Source organism: Aquarana catesbeiana, linkage group LG01, assembly GCF_042186555.1.
Source record: "Aquarana catesbeiana isolate 2022-GZ linkage group LG01, ASM4218655v1, whole genome shotgun sequence".
NCBI lineage: Eukaryota > Metazoa > Chordata > Amphibia > Anura > Ranidae > Aquarana > Aquarana catesbeiana.
In genome coordinates this window covers 399957628-399980861 of record NC_133324.1, presented here as the reverse complement: position 1 = coordinate 399980861, position 23234 = coordinate 399957628, and positions in this window count along the sequence as shown.

Genomic DNA, 23234 nt, shown 5'->3' with positions numbered 1-23234 from the left:
CCCAGTTCAATCATTAATTGAGTAATCATTAGAAAGGATCATGAATAATCAGTCATTGTAGTCATCATCTCCCCATAAAGTTTCCTGGTATGTATTAGAGGCTTAGTACTTAGTGACAACAATACCACTGTATTAGCTTAATTGTGAAAAATTGGCTGACAGACTTCAAGCATTTGGAGCTGGTATGTATATCCGTGTGTCAATACATTACCGCATCAAGAGCTGCATCAAGTATTCCACAAGATCTGTGGGAGTTGGATCCCCTTGATGCTCCAATGGTGAGCGGCGGTGTTCTGACGGAGGGGAAAGCCCATACGAGGTAGCTTGGCTGCAGGAATAGGTAAACGCTTGGGTCCTGGTGTTGTAGCGGTGTTTGGTTACCTAGTTTCATATGCTAATCATCAACTCCCGGCATCCGTTTCAGCGCCTTGCTTTCTACCATGCCCGTGATGTCCGCAGACTGGGCAGCGCTGTGACGTCAACGCGTTTCGCCATGGCTAGTGGCGTAGCTTCATCTCGGACTTCATTGGTCAGGCTTCCACACTCCCTTCTTATCATGTGTTCGCCGGTGGTAGCCGCCAATGAGATTCTTTTGAAAAAAGTAGAAGGGACATAGTCCTATCAGTTGTAACTCGTTTGTCCGTTCCACCAATCATAGGATATGATTGTTTTGGTATTGCAGTGGTTCATAATAACCAAGACCATTAGTGAATAGGTTGTTCACAGGCTTATAGTATGGGCTATTATATTATAGGTAATTGTAAGCGGGGAGAGGGAGGCTGTTGGCAGTGCGAGAAAAGGAAAAGAAAGGGATATGGAGACTCCACCAAGTAAAAGGAATAGAGCAAGACGGAACTCTAGGCGAGCAACACCATGTGCACATCAATATCATGTAGATACATAGACAAATAAGACAGTTAGTGGGGACTAATTCACCCATAGCTTGTGCTAAATATTTTTAAATGTTTTTAAGAGATCACATGATGCACTAATATTGTTTTCATTAGGTAGCCCTTTGGTATGTAATTTTTCTCCAAGGGGTGTGAACGAGTCCAAGTTGGTACCTTTACTCAGCATAGGCTTTAACATCTGCTTGCATGTTTAGGCACTAAGAAATCAGGGAAAAAGGTTTGGCTAAGAATGACTATTACAGGGACATTTAGGTCAGTGAGCCGAAGTAAGACTGGTACCTAGGTGGTCAGGTTATTAGGGTAATGTCTAAGTGACCAGTACATGTTTAGGTCTCCAAGAACACTTGTGTTCAGCCCCACGGGTACGAGGGACTTCAGCTTGTACACCCAGCACTTCTCCTTTTGGAGAAGTATGCGGTCGCAGTCACCTCGTCTGGTGGGTAACTTCAAGGCATAAATCCCTTTGACTGTTAATCCCTCAGAGGAACCACCATGGCACAAGGAGAAGCGTTTAGCCAGGGGCTTCTCTGGTATCTTTCCTTTGGCGTTGATTTCACGTAAATGTTCGCCAATGCGTGTTTTCAATGGTCTTTTAGTTTTACCTATATATATCTTAGGGCAAGGGCAGGTTATCAGGTAGATCACTCGTGATGTTGAACAATTAATAAGGTCACGTATCTCAATAGTTTTCTCTCCAAGCGCATCAGTGAATCTGGAGGTTCTATGAACAAATGGACAGATATGGCATTTGTTACAAGGGAACATGCCCAGTGAGCGAGGATACTCGGACAGCCAAGTGGCATTTGGTTCCTTAACAAATTCTGATTGGATCAACATATCGCCTAGACTAAGGGTTCTATGGGCAACCAGTTTTGGTGATGCACTTACTATTTTGGCAAATTCAGGGGCATTGGTCAGAATCCCCCAATGTTTTTCAAGGATGGAGTGAACCTTATTCCACTGGGAGCCAAAAGCTGTTATAACTCGCACTGGTTCATTTGTCTGTGTTGGTGGCACGCTGGTAGTTGATTTAGTACACAGCAGGCTTTCTCGATCCCTCATAGCTGCCTTCTTTCTAGCCCTCCTGATTTGTCTATGCCAGTACCCGCGCTCGCGGAATCTCGCATAGAGGTCATTGCTTTCATGTCTATAGTCTACAGCGTCACTACAGTTCCTTTTGATTCGTAGGAACTGCCCCACTGGTATCCCATTTTTCAACCAGTGGGGATGGTGACTTGTTGCGTGCAGCAGCATATTAGCTGCTGTTTCCTTACGAAATGTGCAGGTACCAAGTTGGCCCATCTCCAATCTGATCTGTAGGTCCAAAAAGGCAAGTCTCTTTTGATCAAAATTATATGTTAGTCATATGTTTCATTTATTCGCATTTAATTCCCTCATGAACAAATGGAAACCATCGAGGGTACCCTTCCAAATCATCAGTATATCATCGATGTACCACAACCACGTGAGTACGTGGTCGCGGTACATCGGTGAGGGGTATACATCCTCTTCCTCCCAGAGGCCCAAATTGTGACACGCGTAGGCCAGTGCCCACACTGCTCCCATGGAGGTGCCTCAAATTTGATGATAGTAAGAGGTCAGAAACTGAAAGAAATTATTGGAAAGGGTGAACTCCAACAATTCGACCACAAATTCATTCTGTGGTTCAGATTCTGGGTAAGTTAATTCTAAGAATCGCTCAACAGCTTGAATCCCTTTGGAGTGGGCTATTGAGGTATAGAGTGACTCAACATCAACACTTACCAAGAATATCCCCTCAGGTTGCCTACACTCATTGAGTTCAGTGATTTTCACCAGTACATGTCTTGTGTTCTGAACGAAAGATTTTAAGTTTTTAACCATATCCTGTAAGAGGGAATCCAAGTACCGTGCAACTTTTTCCAAGGGCCCCTGACAGGCAGAAACAATCGGTCTGCCAGGGGGGGTTTTAGGTATTTGTGGACCTTGGGGATAATGTAAAAGGTAGGTACGTTGAACTCCCGAACCAGGAGATGTTGAAACTCACGATTGGTTAGCAAGCCCTCATCCTTCGCATCCATTCATTTTCTATTTAATTCAGACACTAATGCTGGGAAGGGGTTACTGTCCAGTTTTTCATAAGTTGTTGTGTCATTGAGTAGGTGTAGGGTACTTTATCGCAGTAAGTGGGCTTAAGCACCATATAGCAATATGGTGTGACCAAATCCCCATATTTTTTGAAAATGTTTAGGTGTTTTAAATAGCCTTGCAGGAGGTAAATGTATTTTTTGCATGTGTGCGCTGTAATCTTTTGTTCTGTTAGAATTAATGGCACCCGCATTTTTTCTGTGTGGGTGGCTGCGGCTGACGGTATTTGCGCGGGTCCCGCAGAGGCACCACCCGCACAGATCTAACCCTAGCCTAAAGGCTAAGTTCACCTTTCAGAACATCGTACATGTTCCCCCCCATATTTAGGGTGGAACATGTAACATGTTCCAGCTCCTGTCGCCTTTCCCCTCAATTTCCCCCTCATTGTGAAAGCGCCCAGGAATCTTCTCCCCACACCTACTGTCACAATTTAAAATCAGTGCGCCCATGCAAGGTTCTGCCCACACAGCGATGTCATTCAGTTTCCTTTGCGGCTGATGGCTTCTAGTTCTGAATGAACTGCCAGGGGTGCTGATGTGCAATCTGGTAGTTCATTCACAAGCCCCGCAGCTTGTAAACAGTAATTTCATATGGAGTTACAGACACTGATAAGTTAGGGGAGGGGGGGCACCAAAATGCACCTTCACCTAAGTAGACAAAATTCCTCGCACCGGCCCTGAGTGTATTTATAGCATATAATTCCCACGCATGTGATGTCGACCCTGCCTATTTCATATGTGATGGATTTCAAAGAGTAAGTTAGAATAAGGATTTCATTTAATAGTATTGTGCTGCGTATGGCCATGGTTATTTGTAGCAGCAAAGCTCTAGGGCACTAACTTATAGAGACCAGTCCTATGTTTTTTTTGTATGGTGGTATGTATCTGTTCATAGTTTTGTCCTACTGTAAATTGTTCACTACAAGCATAGTTGACCCTATTGTACAGTTATTTGTACTGGAATTATGTGAACCCTGTTTTATGTCTTTCAACAAGGTATAAAAGGACTTCTCACGCAGAGATCAGTATTTAACAGTGTTAATAAGTAAATAAAACATACGGTGATATATGGTGGAAACATGGGTGTAAGTTAAATTAAATATAAATATAAAACTAAACATCTACATTGTGTTGATCGGGAAAGGCATGCCACTTATCATTAGATGAACAAACAAGAAGGGACTTATGAACCAAAATACTTTGCTTAATTCAATATGGATGTTAACAGATGGGGGTGATACCCTAACAACATCTGCATATAGATACAGCTGCTTGCAAACACCCAAGGACTCAAAAGATCATGGGTGGGTGTGTTCCTCTGAATTAGAGAGCATATCAGAAAAAAAGGGGAGGGAAGGAGAACGAATTCTTCAACAAGGAACCAGCAAGGTAGCAAAAATATGATTTATTATAGAAAGATAATACCACATATACACCAAACAGTGTCAGAAAAATATGACAGTAAGTGAACCAAATACCACCACTAACAATAAAATAGACAACGTTGTCTAAAGACAAAAACAACATACAGATGGCCACCACTACACATACAATCACATCTGATTGGCTGAATGGACAGGGACCGTCTCATATATAGTGTCTATAAAGTAATGTTAGAGGCCAGGAGGTGAATGTATGCAGCCGTGGATGATGGGAGTCCGCTGTGCACGCTGCCGATGGCAGACATGGAGTGTAACTAGAAGTATAGGCCACGAGGGTTGCTGGTAGTAGCACTTGCAGATGAATACTCAGCCACAGCTGATAACATACATAGGCAGCTGTGTGGATGCAGTACAGAGGTACAGGAGGGAGTGTGTGCCTGTGTGGGTGGTGATGTATAAACACAGCGTGTTTGCTGAATCATGGAAAGATAATGGATAGATACAATCTCACCAAACCACGGACATCAAGGTATAGCAGGCATGCTGAACACTCCGATCCTCCTCGGGTCTTCTCAAATTATGCAAGGCAGCTAAATCCTCCTCTGGCCAAGTGGAAGTGGCTCGTAGGTCTGTGTGGACGAATGCCCGCCAGGATAGTGGAGATTGGGGGGATGTTGTGGCGTACCGCCTGAATGCGGTGTAACTCCTCAATCACTTCCTGGTTCCGTGCGGCAAGGCTTCAGCAGCTTCAGCGGCTTAGCGAATCAGGTCCCCAGGGCTGGTGGGTGGATCTGTATGTGTGCTACGTAGAGCGTGATGGCGTCATGCTGACGCGTTCCATCCGTCAAGGATTTCTTCAGAGCATGCGCCGTAGCCAGGGCAGGCAGCTTATATAGCCATTCCAGTTAGAGACGTGGATACGTCAACTATCGGTTGTCTAGGCAATAGCGCAACAAATAGACGGCCATTCATATCATAAGACAACAACAAATAAAGGTAGAACGGGCCCGTCTGTGGGTGCAGCACCTTCTCAAGGTAATACAGGAAGAATTAAATAAAGGGGGGAGGGGATGGAAACAAGAGGGGGGGGGGGAAGGGGGGGGGGGGAAAGGGGGGAAGAAAAAAAAAAAAAAAAGGAGGGGAATAGTACTGAAGAAAATTAAGGTGGATATGGAGATCAGACGTGAATAAGTGTATTATCAAATAGACAAGACAAGAACAGAAGGACATGAGGTGTCTCCCTTAACAACTATGATGTAAGGAATACTGACAAGTTGCACTCATTATTTAACCCATGTGGGGACATACTGTCAAGGGTATATATCCACATTTTTTCTTTCTGGCAGAGAATCCTGTCGAAGTCACCCCTTCTAAGGGGAAGATTTAACCTGTAGATACCCTCGACAGTAAGTCCCGTGGGATCCCCACCATGATGATTAAGGAAATGTAGGGGAATGGGACGCTCGTCATCCTTACTGAGAATGCTCTGGACGTGTTCACTGATTCTGATCCTGAGTTTCCTTTTAGTTTTTCCCACATATTTTTTGCCACATGGGCATGTGAGCATATAAACTACTCGTGTGGTATTGCAGTTGATAAAGTTATACATTTTAAGCTGTCTCTTACCATCAGAATCAGTGAACACGTCCGTGCGCTCCACATACCTACAGATGGTACATCTGCCGCATTTAAACATGCCCCTTAGGGGTGGGAGTTGAGTGAGCCAATTTTGACTATGTGACCTTTGGTATTCGGAATGAATCAAATGGTCCCTGAGATTCCGGGAACGTCGAGCGGTGAGGAGAGGGCGTTCCCCCACTATCTCACCGAGATTATTTGGTAATAATCCTAGGGGGCCCATGTCTATCTTTAGAGGCTGTAGGCTTCTTTCTAGCAAGAAGTTGCTGACGGTCCGTCTGAAGAGCTCTTTTCTTGGCTGTTCTAATAGACGCATGGGAATAACCCCTATCCCAAAATCTACCATATAGGTCCCTGGCTTCTGTGTCAAAATCCTGTTGTGTGGAGCAGTTTCTGCGAATACGGAGAAACTGTCCCACAAGTATACCTCTGATTAAAGATCTTGGATGGTCACTTGTGGCCTGGAGGAGTGTGTTCGCTGCCGTGGGTTTTCTATATGTTTTGGTACTAATCTTCCCGTTGTCAGCAGTAAGGGTCAGATCTAGAAAGGGGAGGGTGTGCTGGTGGGCTGTGTAAGTGAGCCTAATGTTCCGGTCGTTTGTGTTAAGTTCATCCATAAACAACACCAGTTCCTGTTCTGTACCCCCCCAGATCATAAGCACGTCATCGATGTACCTCAGCCACAGGTGGCTGTGGCCGAGGTACATCGACGAACGATAAACACACTCCTCCTCACACATGCCCAAGTGGAGGCACGCATATGAGGGAGCCCAAGGTGCCCCCATTGAGGTACCTCTAATTTGTCGGTAATAGGTCCCCATAAACTGAAACCAATTGTGCTCCAGCAAGAAGTTAAGTACATCGCATATGAACTCGTTTTGATGTCCCAAATGTGGAAATTTCTTATCAAGAAAGAATTGGACTGCTTTAAGCCCCCAGGCATGGGGAATTGATGTATATAAGGATTCGACATCTATACCAACCAAGAGAGATCCCTCCGGTAAGGCCACACCATCTAGATGGGATAATACATGCCCCGTGTCCTGTACGTAGGAGGGCAGGTCAAGTACCAACTCCTTGATTAGTGCATCAATGAATTTACCCGTTTTTTCAAGGGGACCATTCACTGCAGAAACAATGGGCCTACCGGGGGGATTGGTTAAAGACTTATGGAGCTTCGGTATGATATAGAAGGTGGGCGTGTTAAACTGAGATACCCTTAGAAAATTAAACTCCTTTTTATTAATTAATTTTTCCTCCAATGCTAAACTCAGCTGGTAATTTAGTTCATTAACAATGTCAGGAAAGGGGTTTGAATCAAGTCTGTGATAGGTGAATTTGTCACTAAGGAGTCTAAGTACTTCATTTTCATATTGATCCTCAGTAAGAAGGACCAAATTACCTCCCTTATCACTACCCTTGATTACGATACCGGGAGTCTCCTCTAGTTCTTTAAGGGCCTTTCTTTCATCTCTGGTAAGGTTGTCTATTCCATTATACTTCCAATTGACCTTGGATAGGTCTCTTTTAACTTGTGCCAGGAAAAATTCAATGGACTTATGTTTGGATAACGGGGGCATTTTGTCTGATTTGATGGACAAGTTGGCCGAGCGGGTCAGGACAGTTTGCACAGAGGGTGTCTCTGTGTCCGAATCAAAGTCCTCATTTTCTTGTTAAAGTGAAACAAGTTAATCTAAGGCCTCCCTTTCTTCTTTATTTTGGGTATCTTGATTAGTTTCAGTATGTTTAGATAGATGCCAGTATCTAAAGATGACTTTTCTTAGGTAGAGGGAAATGTCCTTATATACTTCGAACTCGTTCATCCCTGACTTAGGAGAGAAAGAAAGGACCCTACTGAGCAAGGAGAGATGATGTTGGTTCAGGGGGAACTCGGTAAAGTTAACAACCTTCATGTCTGTAATGGAATTGAGTGAAGGTGTTATTGATAAACTGTGAGTAGTTATGTCCTGTGTGTTCTCTTCCTCAACTGTCGCTGGCTTTTGCGGGTTTCCCTTTATCTTCCCTGATGACTTGGGGGTGAGTCTGGGGATGTTTTCCCTTTTCCACTTGATTTGTTCTTCCCTGTGGTAGTTACAGGGATGTCTATTGGTGACTGATCCCTCTCTAAAAAAGTCACCGAGAGGTTTCTACGTTCACTGTCACTGTCAGTCGAGGAGTATTGTTTGCGGGTGGTCTTAATGTTGGCTGAGCTGTTACTCCTTCCTCTATTTTTACGCGATCGACTCCTTCCTTTGTGGATTGTGGGATCAAACAGGTCACCACTTTCAAGGTCCAGTAAGTTTTGTTTAAATTTTTCTTGTTTATGGATTTTAAGATTTCTCTGGGTTTTTTCTACTTCTTTTTTAAGGAGCTCATTATGTTTTTCAAAGGCAGGGTCTGTTTTAAAGGGTTCAAGTAGACCAACACTAATATCTATCTCAGCTTTAATTTCATCAAGTTGGGCTTGTTCCTCATCAACAATCAACTGCATAATTTCAAGACCTCGCCTAATGCAGCTGGCCTTCCATGCCTCTATAAAGCGCGGTGTGTGAAGATGTCCAGCTGGAGTAACCCGTTCTCTCAGACCTCTAGGGATAATTCCATTTTCAGTGTGGGATTTTAATGACGAAATATCCCATTTCCTATTTAGGAATTTAATAGTTAATTTTTTATGGTTCCTAAATAGGGTCTGAAGAGAGTCTTCACATGGGTTTGAAGACGATTGTTGAGAGGAAAAGGCCAACACTCCTGGCATTTTTTTTTTTTTTTCTCTATTCCCACCCTGTCTTTTTCTTCTCAGATATGGCATATCCTTCTGATGAGGACATTGATCGAGAAATTCAGTCTGCCTTTTCCTCTCAACAATCAGCTTCAAACCCGTGTGAAGACTCTCTTCAGACCCTATTTAGGAACCATAAAAAATTAACTATTAAATTCCTAAATAGGAAATGAGATATTTCGTCATTTAAATCCCACATTGAAAATGGAATTATCCCTAGAGGTCTGAGAGAACGGGTTACTCCAGCTGGACATCTTCACACACCGCGCTTTATAGAGGCATGGAAGGCCAGCTGCATTAGGCGAGGTCTTGAAATTATGCAGTTGATTGTTGATGAGGAACAAGCCCAACTTGATGAAATTAAAGCTGAGATAGATATTAGTGTTGGTCTACTTGAACCCTTTAAAACAGACCCTGCCTTTGAAAAACATAATGAGCTCCTTAAAAAAGAAGTAGAAAAAACCCAGAGAAATCTTAAAATCCATAAACAAGAAAAATTTAAACAAAACTTACTGGACCTTGAAAGTGGTGACCTGTTTGATCCCACAATCCACAAAGGAAGGAGTCGATCGCGTAAAAATAGAGGAAGGAGTAACAGCTCAGCCAACATTAAGACCACCCGCAAACAATACTCCTCGACTGACAGTGACAGTGAACGTAGAGACCTCTCGGTGACTTTTTTAGAGAGGGATCAGTCACCAATAGACATCCCTGTAACTACCACAGGGAAGAACAAATCAAGTGGAAAAGGGAAAACATCCCCAGACTCACCCCCAAGTCATCAGGGAAGACAAAGGGAAACCCGCAAAAGCCAGCGACAGTTGAGGAAGAGAACACACAGGACATAACTACTCACAGTTTATCAATAACACCTTCACTCAATTCCATTACAGACATGAAGGTTGTTAACCTTACCGAGTTCCCCCTGAACCAACATCATCTCTTCTTGCTCAGTAGGGGCCTTTCTTTCTCTCCTAAGTCAGGGATGAACGAGTTCGAAGTATATAAGGACATTTCCCTCTACCTAAGAAAAGTCATCTTTAGATACTGGCATCTATCTAAACATACTGAAACTAATCAAGATACCCAAAATAAAGAAGAAAGGGAGGCCTTAGATGAACTTGTTTCACTTTAACAAGAAAATGAGGACTTTGATTCGGACACAGAGACACCCTCTGTGCAAACTGTCCTGACCCGCTCGGCCAACTTGTCCATCAAATCAGACAAAATGCCCCCGTTATCCAAACATAAGTCCATTGAATTTTTCCTGGCACAAGTTAAAAGAGACCTATCCAAGGTCAATTGGAAGTATAAGGGGATAGACAACCTTACCAGAGATGAAAGAAAGGCCCTTAAAGAACTAGAGGAGACTCCCGGTATCGTAATCAAGGGTAGTGATAAGGGAGGTAATTTGGTCCTCCTTACTGAGGATCAATATGAAAATGAAATACTTAGACTCCTTAGTGACAAATTCACCTATCACAAACTTGATTCAAACCCCTTTCCTGACATTGTTAATGAACTAAATTACCAGCTGAGTTTAGCATTGGAGGAAAAATTAATTAATAAAAAGGAGTTTAATTTTCTAAGGGTATCTCAGTTTAACACGCCCACCTTCTATATCATACCGAAGCTCCATAAGTCTTTAACCAATCCCCCCGGTAGGCCCATTGTTTCTGCAGTGAATGGTCCCCTTGAAAAAACGGGTAAATTCATTGATGCACTAATCAAGGAGTTGGTACTTGACCTGCCCTCCTACGTACAGGACACGGGGCATGTATTATCCCATCTAGATGGTGTGGCCTTACCGGAGGGATCTCTCTTGGTTGGTATAGATGTCGAATCCTTATATACATCAATTCCCCATGCCTGGGGGCTTAAAGCAGTCCAATTCTTTCTTGATAAGAAATTTCCACATTTGGGACATCAAAACGAGTTCATATGCGATGTACTTAACTTCTTGATGGAGCACAATTGGTTTCAGTTTATGGGGACCTATTACCGACAAATTAGAGGTACCTCAATGGGGGCACCTTGGGCTCCCTCATATGCGTGCCTCCACTTGGGCATGTGGGAGGAGGAGTGTGTTTATCGTTCGTCGATGTACCTCGGCCACAGCCACCTGTGGCTGAGGTACATCGATGACGTGCTTATGATCTGGGGGGTACAGAACAGGAACTGGTGTTGTTTATGGATGAACTTAACACAAACGACCGGAACATTAGGCTCACTTACACAGCCCACCAGCACACTCTCCCCTTTCTAGATCTGACCCTTACTGCTGACAACGGGAAGATTAGTACCAAAACATATAGAAAACCCATGGCAGCGAACACACTCCTCCAGGCCACAAGTGACCATCCAAGATCTTTAATCAGAGGTATACCTGTGGGACAGTTTCTCTGTATTCGCAGAAACTGCTCCACACAACAGGATTTTGACACAGAAGCCAGGGACCTATATGGTAGATTTAGGGATAGGGGTTATTCCCATGCGTCTATTAGAACAGCCAAGAAAAGAGCTCTTCAGATGGACCGTCAGCAACTTCTTGCTAGAAAGAAGCCTACGGCCTCTAAAGATAGACATGGGCCCCCTAGGATTATTACCAAATATGGTGCCCAATGGGAACAAATTAGGACCATTCTCAGTAACCACTGGCATATTCTCTCTGGCTCCCCTGCTCTCGGTGAGATAGTGGGGGAACGCCCTCTCCTCACCGCTCGACGTTCCCGGAATCTCAGGGACCATTTGATTCATTCCGAATACCAAAGGTCACATAGTCAAAATTGGCTCACTCAACTCCCACCCCTAAGGGGCATGTTTAAATGCGGCAGATGTACCATCTGTAGGTATGTGGAGCGCACGGACGTGTTCACTGATTCTGATGGTAAGAGACAGTTTAAAATGTATAACTTTATCAACTGCAATACCACACGAGTAGTTTATATGCTCACATGCCCATGTGGCAAAAAATGTGTGGGAAAACTAAAAGGAAACTCAGTATCAGAATCAGTGAACACGTCCAGAGCATTCTCAGTAAGGATGACGAGCGTCCCATTCCCCTACATTTCCTTAATCATCATGGTGGGGATCCCACGGGACTTACTGTCAAGGGTATCTACAGGTTAAATCTTCCCCTTAGAAGGGGTGACTTCGACAGGATTCTCTGCCAGAAAGAAAAAATGTGGATATATACCCTTGACAGTATGTCCCCACATGGGTTAAATAATGAGTGCAACTTGTCAGTATTCCTTACATCATAGTTGTTAAGGGAGACACCTCATGTCCTTCTGTTCTTGTCTTATTTGATAATACACTTATTCACGTCTGATCTCCATATCCACCTTAATTTTCTTCACTACTATTCCCCTCCTTTTTTTTTTTTTTCTTCCCCCCTTCCCCCCCCCCTTTCCCCCCCCCCTTGTTTCCATCCCCTCCCCCCCTTTATTTAATTCTTCCTGTATTACCTTGAGAAGGTGCTGCACCCACGGACGGGCCTGTTCTACCTTTATTTGTTGTTGTCTTATGATATGAATGGCCGTCTATTTGTTGCGCTGTTGCCTAGACAACCGATAGTTGACGTATCCACGTCTCTAACTGGAATGGCTATATAAGCTGCCTGCCCCGGCTACGGCGCATGCTCTGAAGAAATCCTTGACGGATGAAACCCGTCAGCATGACGCCATCACGCTCTACGTAGCACACATACAGATCCACCCACCAGCCCTGGGGACCTGATTCGCTAAGCCGCTGAAGCCGCTGAAGCCTTGCCGCACGGAACCAGGAAGTGATTGAGGAGTTACACCGCATTCAGGCGGTACGCCACAACATCCCCCCAATCTCCACTATCCTGGCGGGCATTTGTCCACACAGACCTACGAGCCACTTCCACTTGGCCAGAGGAGGATTTAGCTGCCTTTCATAATTTGAGAAGACCCGAGGAGGATCGGAGTGTTCAGCATGCCTGCTATACCTTGATGTCCGTGGTTTGGTGAGATTGTATCTATCCATTATCTTTCCATGATTCAGCAAACACGCTGTGTTTATACATCACCACCCACACAGGCACACACTCCCTCCTGTACCTCTGTACTGCATCCACACAGCTGCCTATGTATGTTATCAGCTGTGGCTGAGTATTCATCTGCAAGTGCTACTACCAGCAACCCTCGTGGCCTATACTTCTAGTTACACTCCATGTCTGCCATCGGCAGCATGCACAGCGGACTCCCATCATCCACGGCTGCATATATTCACCTCCTAGCCTCTAACATTACTTTATAGACACGATATATGAGACGGTTCCTGTCCATTCAGCCAATCAGATGTGATTGTATGTGTAGTGGTGGCCATCTGTATGTTGTTTTTGTCTTTAGACAACGTTGTCTATTTTATTGTTAGTGGTGGTATTTGGTTCACTTACTGTCATATTTTTCTGACACTGTTTGGTGTATATGTGGTATTATCTTTCTATAATAAATCATATTTTTGCTACCTTGCTGGTTCCTTGTTGAAGGATTTGTTCTCCTTCCCTCCCCTTTTTTTCCACTTATCATTAGAGACTGTTTGGGGTTATCATATACTAGGATGCTGCCTAAAAGGTAAAGTTACTTTATATCTATAAAAATGTATACCTTGGATGTTACTTTAATCAATCATTTACTTCAAGCTTATATCTGCAGAAGAAGAGGCTACATTACCTTTAAAGCAGAATACATTTAATTTCCCCCCTAAAAAAATTTAAAGTTAAAATATACGCATGTGATTTATGTTAGAAGAGTGAAATACACAAAAGACACATAAAAGCAGGACAAATCATTCAGAAACTGTATAGATTTAAAAATGTAGGTGTCAGTGGGATTAGTAATGGGGAAGATGTATGAAGTTTTACATCTCACAGCCTGCACTTTCACTGCATTCAGCTGTTTATTATGATGTGTATTGTATTTGGGTATAAATTAATATACAAATCATACCTGAAAATTACCTTCACTAAAACAGCTAAACAGTGCTCAGCACTTTCAAAATATTAAGAATATTTTTGATTAGTATGAGGATATGATGGATCGATAGGCTTTTTGCTGTTTGGTACTTAGTAGTGATAGCATTATGAGTGTCCAGAGAAATCTGTTATACGATAGAACTAATGCTGGCCATACATTATGCAATTGTCTTTCCTTCAAAAGTGAATTTACAAAAAAACAGACAGGCTGGTTGTACTGAAGTCAAATGATATATATAGGGGGCCCCCCGCACGAGTGCCCCCTCAGCACATGAATTGCTGAGGGGGCACTCAGAGAAGAGGAGTGCATTGTCACCATAAAGACACTGTACTACTCTAGGAAAGTCATCTGGATTTTTTTACACTATGATTGCTTGTACAGTGATGATCACTGCAAAAAACTAATGTTTTAACTGTCACGAATGGCTGCTGTGATAGCTGTGATTGGCTTCAGCTATCACAAGGTATAGCGCTGCTGTTAATGACCCTGTACCATGTGATCACTGTAAAGGATCACAGAGATGACAGTAGTAAGCAAGCTGTCATGAATGAAAGACATTCATGACAGTTGTGTTTACTTGTTATCATGTTGTCACTGTGATTGGTCACAGTGATCACATGGTACCTGGGCCAATCACGGTGGCCCAGTGCCAAGCACTGTGATACGCTGTGTCCAGTGGACAAAGTGGTCACAGGATCACACAGCTATCACAGTCCCACTATAAGCCGCTGATCATTGCCATTACTAGTATAGTGGCATAGTGGCAATGTAAATTGAATTTACAGATGATATGACTTTCACACAAACCATTTATTATACACTTATTGGGGTTTTTTTTTCTCACCATGGACATGAAGCAAAATATATTTTGGCCTAAGTTTACAAAGAAATTAGATGTTTTTATTGGATATGTCTTATAACAGAAAGTAGAACACTGCCAGCAGCAGAAAAATCGGACAAGCGTGTCCCATGGCCACCTGCAGAGGATGCACCATGTCTACGACCACCATTGTTGACTGTAGACACAGCGGCTGCTTGCCCTCTTTTAGTGGCCTGTGAGCGTCTGCTTCTCCTTGGTGGCCATCCGGATATGATGTATTTTTTGTTTTGCAACACCACACTACACTGTATTAGATACTTAGATACTGTGTACACCTCCTGAAGTGTATTAGAAACTGTACACGCTGTATTAGATACTGTGTACACCGCCTGCACTGTATTAGCAACTGTACAACGGCTGCACTGTATTGTATACTGTGTACACCACCAGAAGTGTAGTAGCAACTGTACACAATGTATTAGATACTGTGTACACCGCCTGCACTGTATTAGAAACTGTACTACGGCTGCACTGTATTGTGTACTGTGTAGTGTAGAAGTGTAGTAGAAACTGTACACACTGTATTAGATACTGTGTACACCACCAGAAAAGTTATAGAAACTGTACTACGTCTACACTGTATTGTGCACACTACCAGAAGTGTATTAGAAACTGTACATACTGTATAAGATACTGTATACACCACCAGAAAAGTAGTAGAAACTGTACTACGGCTGCACTGTATTGTGTACTGTGTACACCACCAGAAGTGTAGTAGAAACTGTACACACTGTATTAGATACTGTGTACACCACCTGAACTGTTTTAGAAACTGTACTGCGGCTGCACTGTATTGTGTACTGTGTACACCACCAGAAGTGTAGTAGAAACTGTACACATTGTATTAGATACTGTGTACACCACCAGAAAAGTAATAGAAACTGTACTACAGCTGCACTGTATTGTATACTGTGTACACCACCAGAAGTATAGTAGAAACTGTACACACTGTATTAGATACTTTCCTTCAAAAGTGAATTTACAAAAAAACAGACAGGCTGGTTGTACTGAAGTCAAATGATATATATAGGGGGCCCCCCGCACGAGTGCCCCCTCAGCACATGAATTGCTGAGGGGGCACTCAGAGAAGAGGAGTGCATTGTCACCATAAAGACACTGTACTACTCTAGGAAAGTCATCTGGATTTTTTTACACTATGATTGCTTGTACAGTGATGATCACTGCAAAAAACTAATGTTTTAACTGTCACGAATGGCTGCTGTGATAGCTGTGATTGGCTTCAGCTATCACAAGGTATAGCGCTGCTGTTAATGACCCTGTACCATGTGATCACTGTAAAGGATCACAGAGATGACAGTAGTAAGCAAGCTGTCATGAATGAAAGACATTCATGACAGTTGTGTTTACTTGTTATCATGTTGTCACTGTGATTGGTCACAGTGATCACATGGTACCTGGGCCAATCACGGTGGCCCAGTGCCAAGCACTGTGATACGCTGTGTCCAGTGGACAAAGTGGTCACAGGATCACACAGCTATCACAGTCCCACTATAAGCCGCTGATCATTGCCATTACTAGTATAGTGGCATAGTGGCAATGTAAATTGAATTTACAGATGATATGACTTTCACACAAACCATTTATTATACACTTATTGGGGTTTTTTTTTCTCACCATGGACATGAAGCAAAATATATTTTGGCCTAAGTTTACAAAGAAATTAGATGTTTTTATTGGATATGTCTTATAACAGAAAGTAGAACACTGCCAGCAGCAGAAAAATCGGACAAGCGTGTCCCATGGCCACCTGCAGAGGATGCACCATGTCTACGACCACCATTGTTGACTGTAGACACAGCGGCTGCTTGCCCTCTTTTAGTGGCCTGTGAGCGTCTGCTTCTCCTTGGTGGCCATCCGGATATGATGTATTTTTTGTTTTGCAACACCACACTACACTGTATTAGATACTTAGATACTGTGTACACCTCCTGAAGTGTATTAGAAACTGTACACGCTGTATTAGATACTGTGTACACCGCCTGCACTGTATTAGCAACTGTACAACGGCTGCACTGTATTGTATACTGTGTACACCACCAGAAGTGTAGTAGCAACTGTACACAATGTATTAGATACTGTGTACAGCCTGCACTGTATTAGAAACTGTACTACGGCTGCACTGTATTGTGTACTGTGTAGTGTAGAAGTGTAGTAGAAACTGTACACACTGTATTAGATACTGTGTACACCACCAGAAAAGTTATAGAAACTGTACTACGTCTACACTGTATTGTGCACACTACCAGAAGTGTATTAGAAACTGTACATACTGTATAAGATACTGTATACACCACCAGAAAAGTAGTAGAAACTGTACTACGGCTGCACTGTATTGTGTACTGTGTACACCACCAGAAGTGTAGTAGAAACTGTACACACTGTATTAGATACTGTGTACACCACCTGAACTGTTTTAGAAACTGTACTGCGGCTGCACTGTATTGTGTACTGTGTACACCACCAGAAGTGTAGTAGAAACTGTACACATTGTATTAGATACTGTGTACACCACCAGAAAAGTAATAGAAACTGTACTACAGCTGCACTGTATTGTATACTGTGTACACCACCAGAAGTATAGTAGAAACTGTACACACTGTATTAGATACTGTGTACACCGCTTGCACTTTATTAGAAACTGTAATACAGCTGCACTGTATTGTGTACTGTGTACACCACCAGAAGTGTAGTAGAAACTGTACACACTGTATTAGATATTGTGTACACCACAAGAAAAGTACTAGAAACTGTACTACAGCTGCACGGTATTGTGTACTGTGTACACCACTAGAAGTGTAGTAGAAACTGTACACACTGTATTAGATACTGAGTAGACTACCTGCACTGTATTAGCAACTATACAACGGCTGCACTGTATTACTGTATTGTGTACTGTGTACAACACCAGAAGTGTAGTAGAAACTGTACACACTGTATTAGATACTGTGTACACCGCCTGCACTGTATTAGAAACTGTACTACCGCTGCACTGTATTGTGTACTGTGTACACCACCAGAAGTGTAGTAGAAACTGTACGCACTGTATTAGATACTGAGTACATCACCTGCACTATATTAGAAACTTTACTACAGCTGCACTGTATTGTGTACTGCATACACCACCAAAAGTGTAGTAGAAACTGTGCTCACTGTATTAGATACTGTGTACACCACCAGAAAAGTAGTAGAAACTGTACACACTGTATTAGATACTGTGTACACCGCCTGAAGTGTATTGGAAACAGTACACCATTGTTCCATTCCTCTTCAATGGCTGTGCGAAGTTGACATCAGAAAACTGCTCACCCACACAACGCCATACACGCTGTCTGCCATCTGCCCTGTACAGTGAAAACCAGATTTCATTTGTGAAGAGAACACCTCTCCAAAGTGCCAGATGCCATCGAATGTGAGCATTCGCCCACTCAAGTCGGTTACGACGTCGAACTGCAGTCAGGTCGAGACCCCGATGAGAACGACGAGCATGCAGATGAGCTTCCCTGAGATGGTTTCTGACAGTTTGTGCAGAAATTCTTTGGTTATGCAAACTGATTGTTGCAGCAGCTGTCCGGGTGGCTGGTCTCAGACAATCTTGGAGGTGAAGATGCTGGATGTGGAGGTCCTGGGCTGGTGTGGTTACACGTGGTCTGCCAACATCTCTGAAGCACGTTTGGAGATGGCTTATGGTAGAGAAATGAACATTCAGTTCAAGGGCAACAGCTCTGGTGGACATTCCTACAGTCAGCATGCCAATTGTACGCTCCCTCAAAACTTGCAACATCTGTGGCATTGTGCTGTGTGATAAAACTGCACATTTTAGAGTGGCCTTTTATTGTGGCCAGCCTAAGGCTCATCTGTGCACTATTCATGCTGTCTATTCAGCATCTTGATATGCCACACCTGTGAGGTGGATAGATTATCTCAGCAAAGGAGAAGTGCTCACTAACACAGATTTAGACAAATTTGTGAACAATATCTGAGAGAAAAGGGCCTTTTGTGTACATAGAAAAAGTCGTAGATCTTTGCATTCAGCTCATGATAAATAAGGGCAAACACAAAAGTGTTCTGTTCATAATTTTAAAGTTTATATATATATATATATATATATATATATATATATATATATATATATATATATATCTCAAATACACTGCCACTAACTGAATAACCTGCCTGCTTAATTGAAATTAAGCTATCTCTCTGTCCACGCCAACAACACTACACACAGCCGCCATGCAAGCAGCCTTATATAGTGTGGGGTGTGGGCTTAGCCCCCCTGAGCCGTGATTGCCCAAAGGTACCCTGCCTTTGGCCAATTATGGCTCTCTTAGCAGAGCGCGATGTGATTGGCCAAAGCATGCAGGTCAGGTGCATGCTTTGGCCAATCATCATACAGCAATGCACTGTGACCTTGCAGTGCATTATGGGGCGATCCGCGGCGCTCAAATTTTCCACGAACACCCCATAATGTTCAACCGAAGAATCAAGCTCATCCCTAATTGCAAAAGATAGCAGGACAAACCCCAAAAAATTCTTCAAATATATTAATAGTAAAAAGGTCAGGTCTGAGCATGTAGGCCCTTTACAAAATAATCTAGAGTGGATGACTGGGGACAAAGAGAATGCAAATGTATTAAATACTTTTTTGCAGCTCTGTGTATACAAAGGAGCATGGGGGAGCTCATGTCCATAATGGGGGTAATAGTGACACAGCCCCAAATGATCCACAATGGCTCAAAAGTGATATGGTCCAGAAATTTTTAGACAGAATAAAGGTGGATAAAGCACCTGGACCAGATGGCATCCACACGAGGATACTAAAAAAGAATTGAGCTCTTTCATTTCAATGCCATTTTTTTCTAATATTTAGGGACTTTTTAATGACTGGAATGGTACCACTGGATTGGCGCTGGGCCAATGTGGTGCCCATCTTTAAAAAGGGATCAAAGTGCTTGCCAAGTAACTATAGACCTGTTAGTTTAACTTCTATAGTCGGGAAGATACTGGAGAGCTTAATTAAAGACCACATAGATGAGTTCTTGCTGGAAAAAAATCATTTTAAGCAACAGACAGCATGGATTCATGAAAGACAGAAGTTATCAAATTTGTTTTTATGAGGAGGTAAGTACAACCTTGGACAGAGAGGTGGCTGTGGATGTGGTATACCTGGATTTTGCAAAAGCGTTTGACACAGTTCTCTACACACGGCTCATGTGTAAGGTAAAGTCTACAGGCTTGGAAAGATCAATTTGTAAATGGATAGAAAACTGGCTAAAAGACCAAATTCAGAGAGTAGTGGTTAATGACTCTTACTCTGAATGGTCTAACGTTATCAGTGATGTACCCCAAGGTTCAGTGCTGGGACCCTTACTTTTTAATATCTTTATAAATAATATAGGGTCTGGGATTAAAAGTACAATTTCTGTCTTTGCAGATGACATTAAGCTATGCAGTGGAATAACGTCCTTACAGGATGTCTCCAATTTACAAGCCGACCTCAATGCACTAATTGGGCAACTAAGGGGCAAATGAGGTTTAATGTTGATAAATGTAAAGTTATGCACTTGGGGGCTAAGAATATGCATGCATCATACATACTAGGGGGAGTACAACTGGGGGGATCCATAGTGGAGAAGGATCTAGGGGTTTTAGTAGATCATAAGATCAATAATAACATGCAATGCCAAGCTGTAGTTTCCAAAGCAAGCAAAGTTCTTTCTTGTATTTAGAGAGGTATGGACTCCAGAAAGAGAGCTATTATTTTGCCCCTGTACAAATCATTAGTAAGACCTCATCTGGAATATGCAGTTCTGTTTTGGGCACCAGTTCTCAAAAAGGATATCAGGGAACTAGAGAAAGTGCAGAGAAGGGCAACCAAACTGATAAGAGGCATGGAGGAGCTCAGCTATGAGAAAAGATTAGAGGAACTGAATCTATTCCGTCTTGAGAAGAGGAGATTAAAGGGGATTTGATCAACATGTACAAATACATAAGTGGTCCATATAGTGAAATTGGTGTTGAGTTATTCACTTTAAGGTCATCACAGAGGGCAAGGAGGCACTCTTTGCATCTAGAGGAAAAAAGATTTAATCTTCAAATACGGAAAGGTAAGAGCTGTGAAAATGTGGAATAGACTCCCTCCGGATGTGGTTCTGGCAAGCTCAGTAGATTGCTTTTAAAAAGGACTGGATTCTTTCCTAAATATAATAATATGGGGGTACTAACATTTATAGGTAAAGTTGATCCAGGGAAAATCCGATGGCCTATCTGGGGATCAGGAAGGATTTTTTCCCCTGCTATAGCAAATTGGATCATGCTTTGCTGGGGTTTGTCACCTTCCTCTGGATCAACTATAGGATTGTGTCTATGGGATTGTATTTTTTTTTTTTTTTGGTTGAACTGGATGGACCTGTATCTTTTTTCAACCTGACTAACTATGTAACTATGAAAAAAGTCCCTTTAAAGTTTAAAAAAGTCAAAACAGCAAAATAAAGAAAAAAAAAAGAAACCCACTTTAGAACCACAACCCCACATGACTCAAACACACTGCTATCCCTGTATCTCCACTTATTCCCCCAAAAAACAGATTCCTCCATCCACAATGAATGAATCGCCTACTGTGGCTATTGTATTTTACCAGTCAGCCCAGCCAGTTGTCAAAATACCCAAACAGAGGCTGTATCTAATTGGATGCAGCTGCTAATCGCCTCACAATTTACTAGCAGGCTCCTTAGACAATCTAAAAGTTTAGGACCACCCTCTGAGCAAATTTCTCTGGAACTGGCAAAAATTCAAACAGTGTATGGCCAGCGATAGTCTGATCACCCTTCTGAAAATAAGGAGTGCTGCCGCATGGTGGTGGTGGTGAGTTTGCTTATATGACTTCTTCCTCCTCCTCCCACCTTACCCTATTTCAAGTCCTTTTCCCTCTACTCCTCCTCCCCTTCCCCCTTCCCCACTTCCTTATCCCCCTTCCCCACCTTCTCCTTCCTCTACATCTACTCACTTTTTCTTCCTCCTCCTCCTCCTCCTCCCCCACCTCCACCTTCTCCTTCCTCTACTCCTCCTTCACTTCCTTGTAAGCTCTTCCTTCTCCATCTTATCTTCATATGTGAACTTTGAGTTCCCAAAAATAATACGTGGGTAAAGAACTGTTGACAGTCCCTTTCCTCCTGTTCCTGCCCTGGGTGGCTCCAGGGTAGCAAATTTATAGGCCAATTTCAATCCCTCTTCTACCCTTACTGGCCTTTTCATGTGAGTCATCCTCCAAGGATAATGGGGCAGTCAAAAATCCCCCAGAATGAAGCTTTGAGACTCAAAGCAGCACTCATCAACACCCACCCAACCATCTCTGGTGACAATCTTCTCTTATCAGGTTTTTACTGGAGTGGAATAAAAAAATGTCCCTAAGTTTTGTGACTGAGAAGCTGCATTTTAATAAAACTATCTAACACTATCTAACACAGGTGACAGAGAACTATAAAACACCCACTCCTAATGCGCTCTAATCACTCCAAGTTTAAAGAGTAATTCCACTTTTGTTAAGATCCTGTGCAAAGTGATTCTGAATAAGAGTGATCAATTCATTTTAATCAGCTGGTGCACTTTGAGTTCTGATGGGAAAAGTTGCGATGTCTGCATCTCTTTAGAAGTGGTGAACCCTTAGTATCCCACCAAACATTTTTGTTGCAGAAGATTCCAGAGGGTGCAGTGTTCTTCACAGAAGCAGGAAATTAAATTTCTGAGGGCATGCACACCAGCTATGTACAGAACTCCTTCAGGTTGACATATTGCATTGAATTTTAAAGAAAATTGCAGTGCTACAGTTTGAACAGGAAGAGTAATTTTACGTACTTTCACTGCGGCACAATGGCACCTCTGCGTGAAACCCATACGGGGTCCCTTTTAATAGCCGTCAGGGGGCACAGACGCGTGCCCACTGCACAGCAGGGAACGCGATGCACGTGGCTGGTGGATCACCGCCGGCCATGCGCAATCGTGTGCACGAGAGCCAGCATGGGGATTTGTGTGTGTAAACACACAAATCCCTGTTCTGTCAGGGGAGAGGAGACATATTGTTTGTTCCTGCTAAGTAGGAACAATGATATGTCTCCTCCCCAAGTCAGTTCTATCCCCTCACAGTTAGAACACATCTAGGAAACACACATATAACCGCTTGATCGCCCCTTAGTGTTAACCCCTTCCCTACCAGTGAAATTTACACAGTAATCAGTGCAAATTTTTACCACTGATCGCTGTATAAATGTCAATAGTCCCAAAAATGTGTCAAAAGTGTCCAATCTGTCCATCACAATGTTGCAGTACTGCTAAAAATGACAGATCACCGCCATTACTAGTAAAAAAATGATAATAATAAAAATGTCATAAATCTTTCCCATAGTTTGTAGACGCTATAACATTTGCGCAAACCAATCAATATACGCTTATTGCGATTTTTTTACCAAAAATATGTAGCAGAATATATATTGGCCTA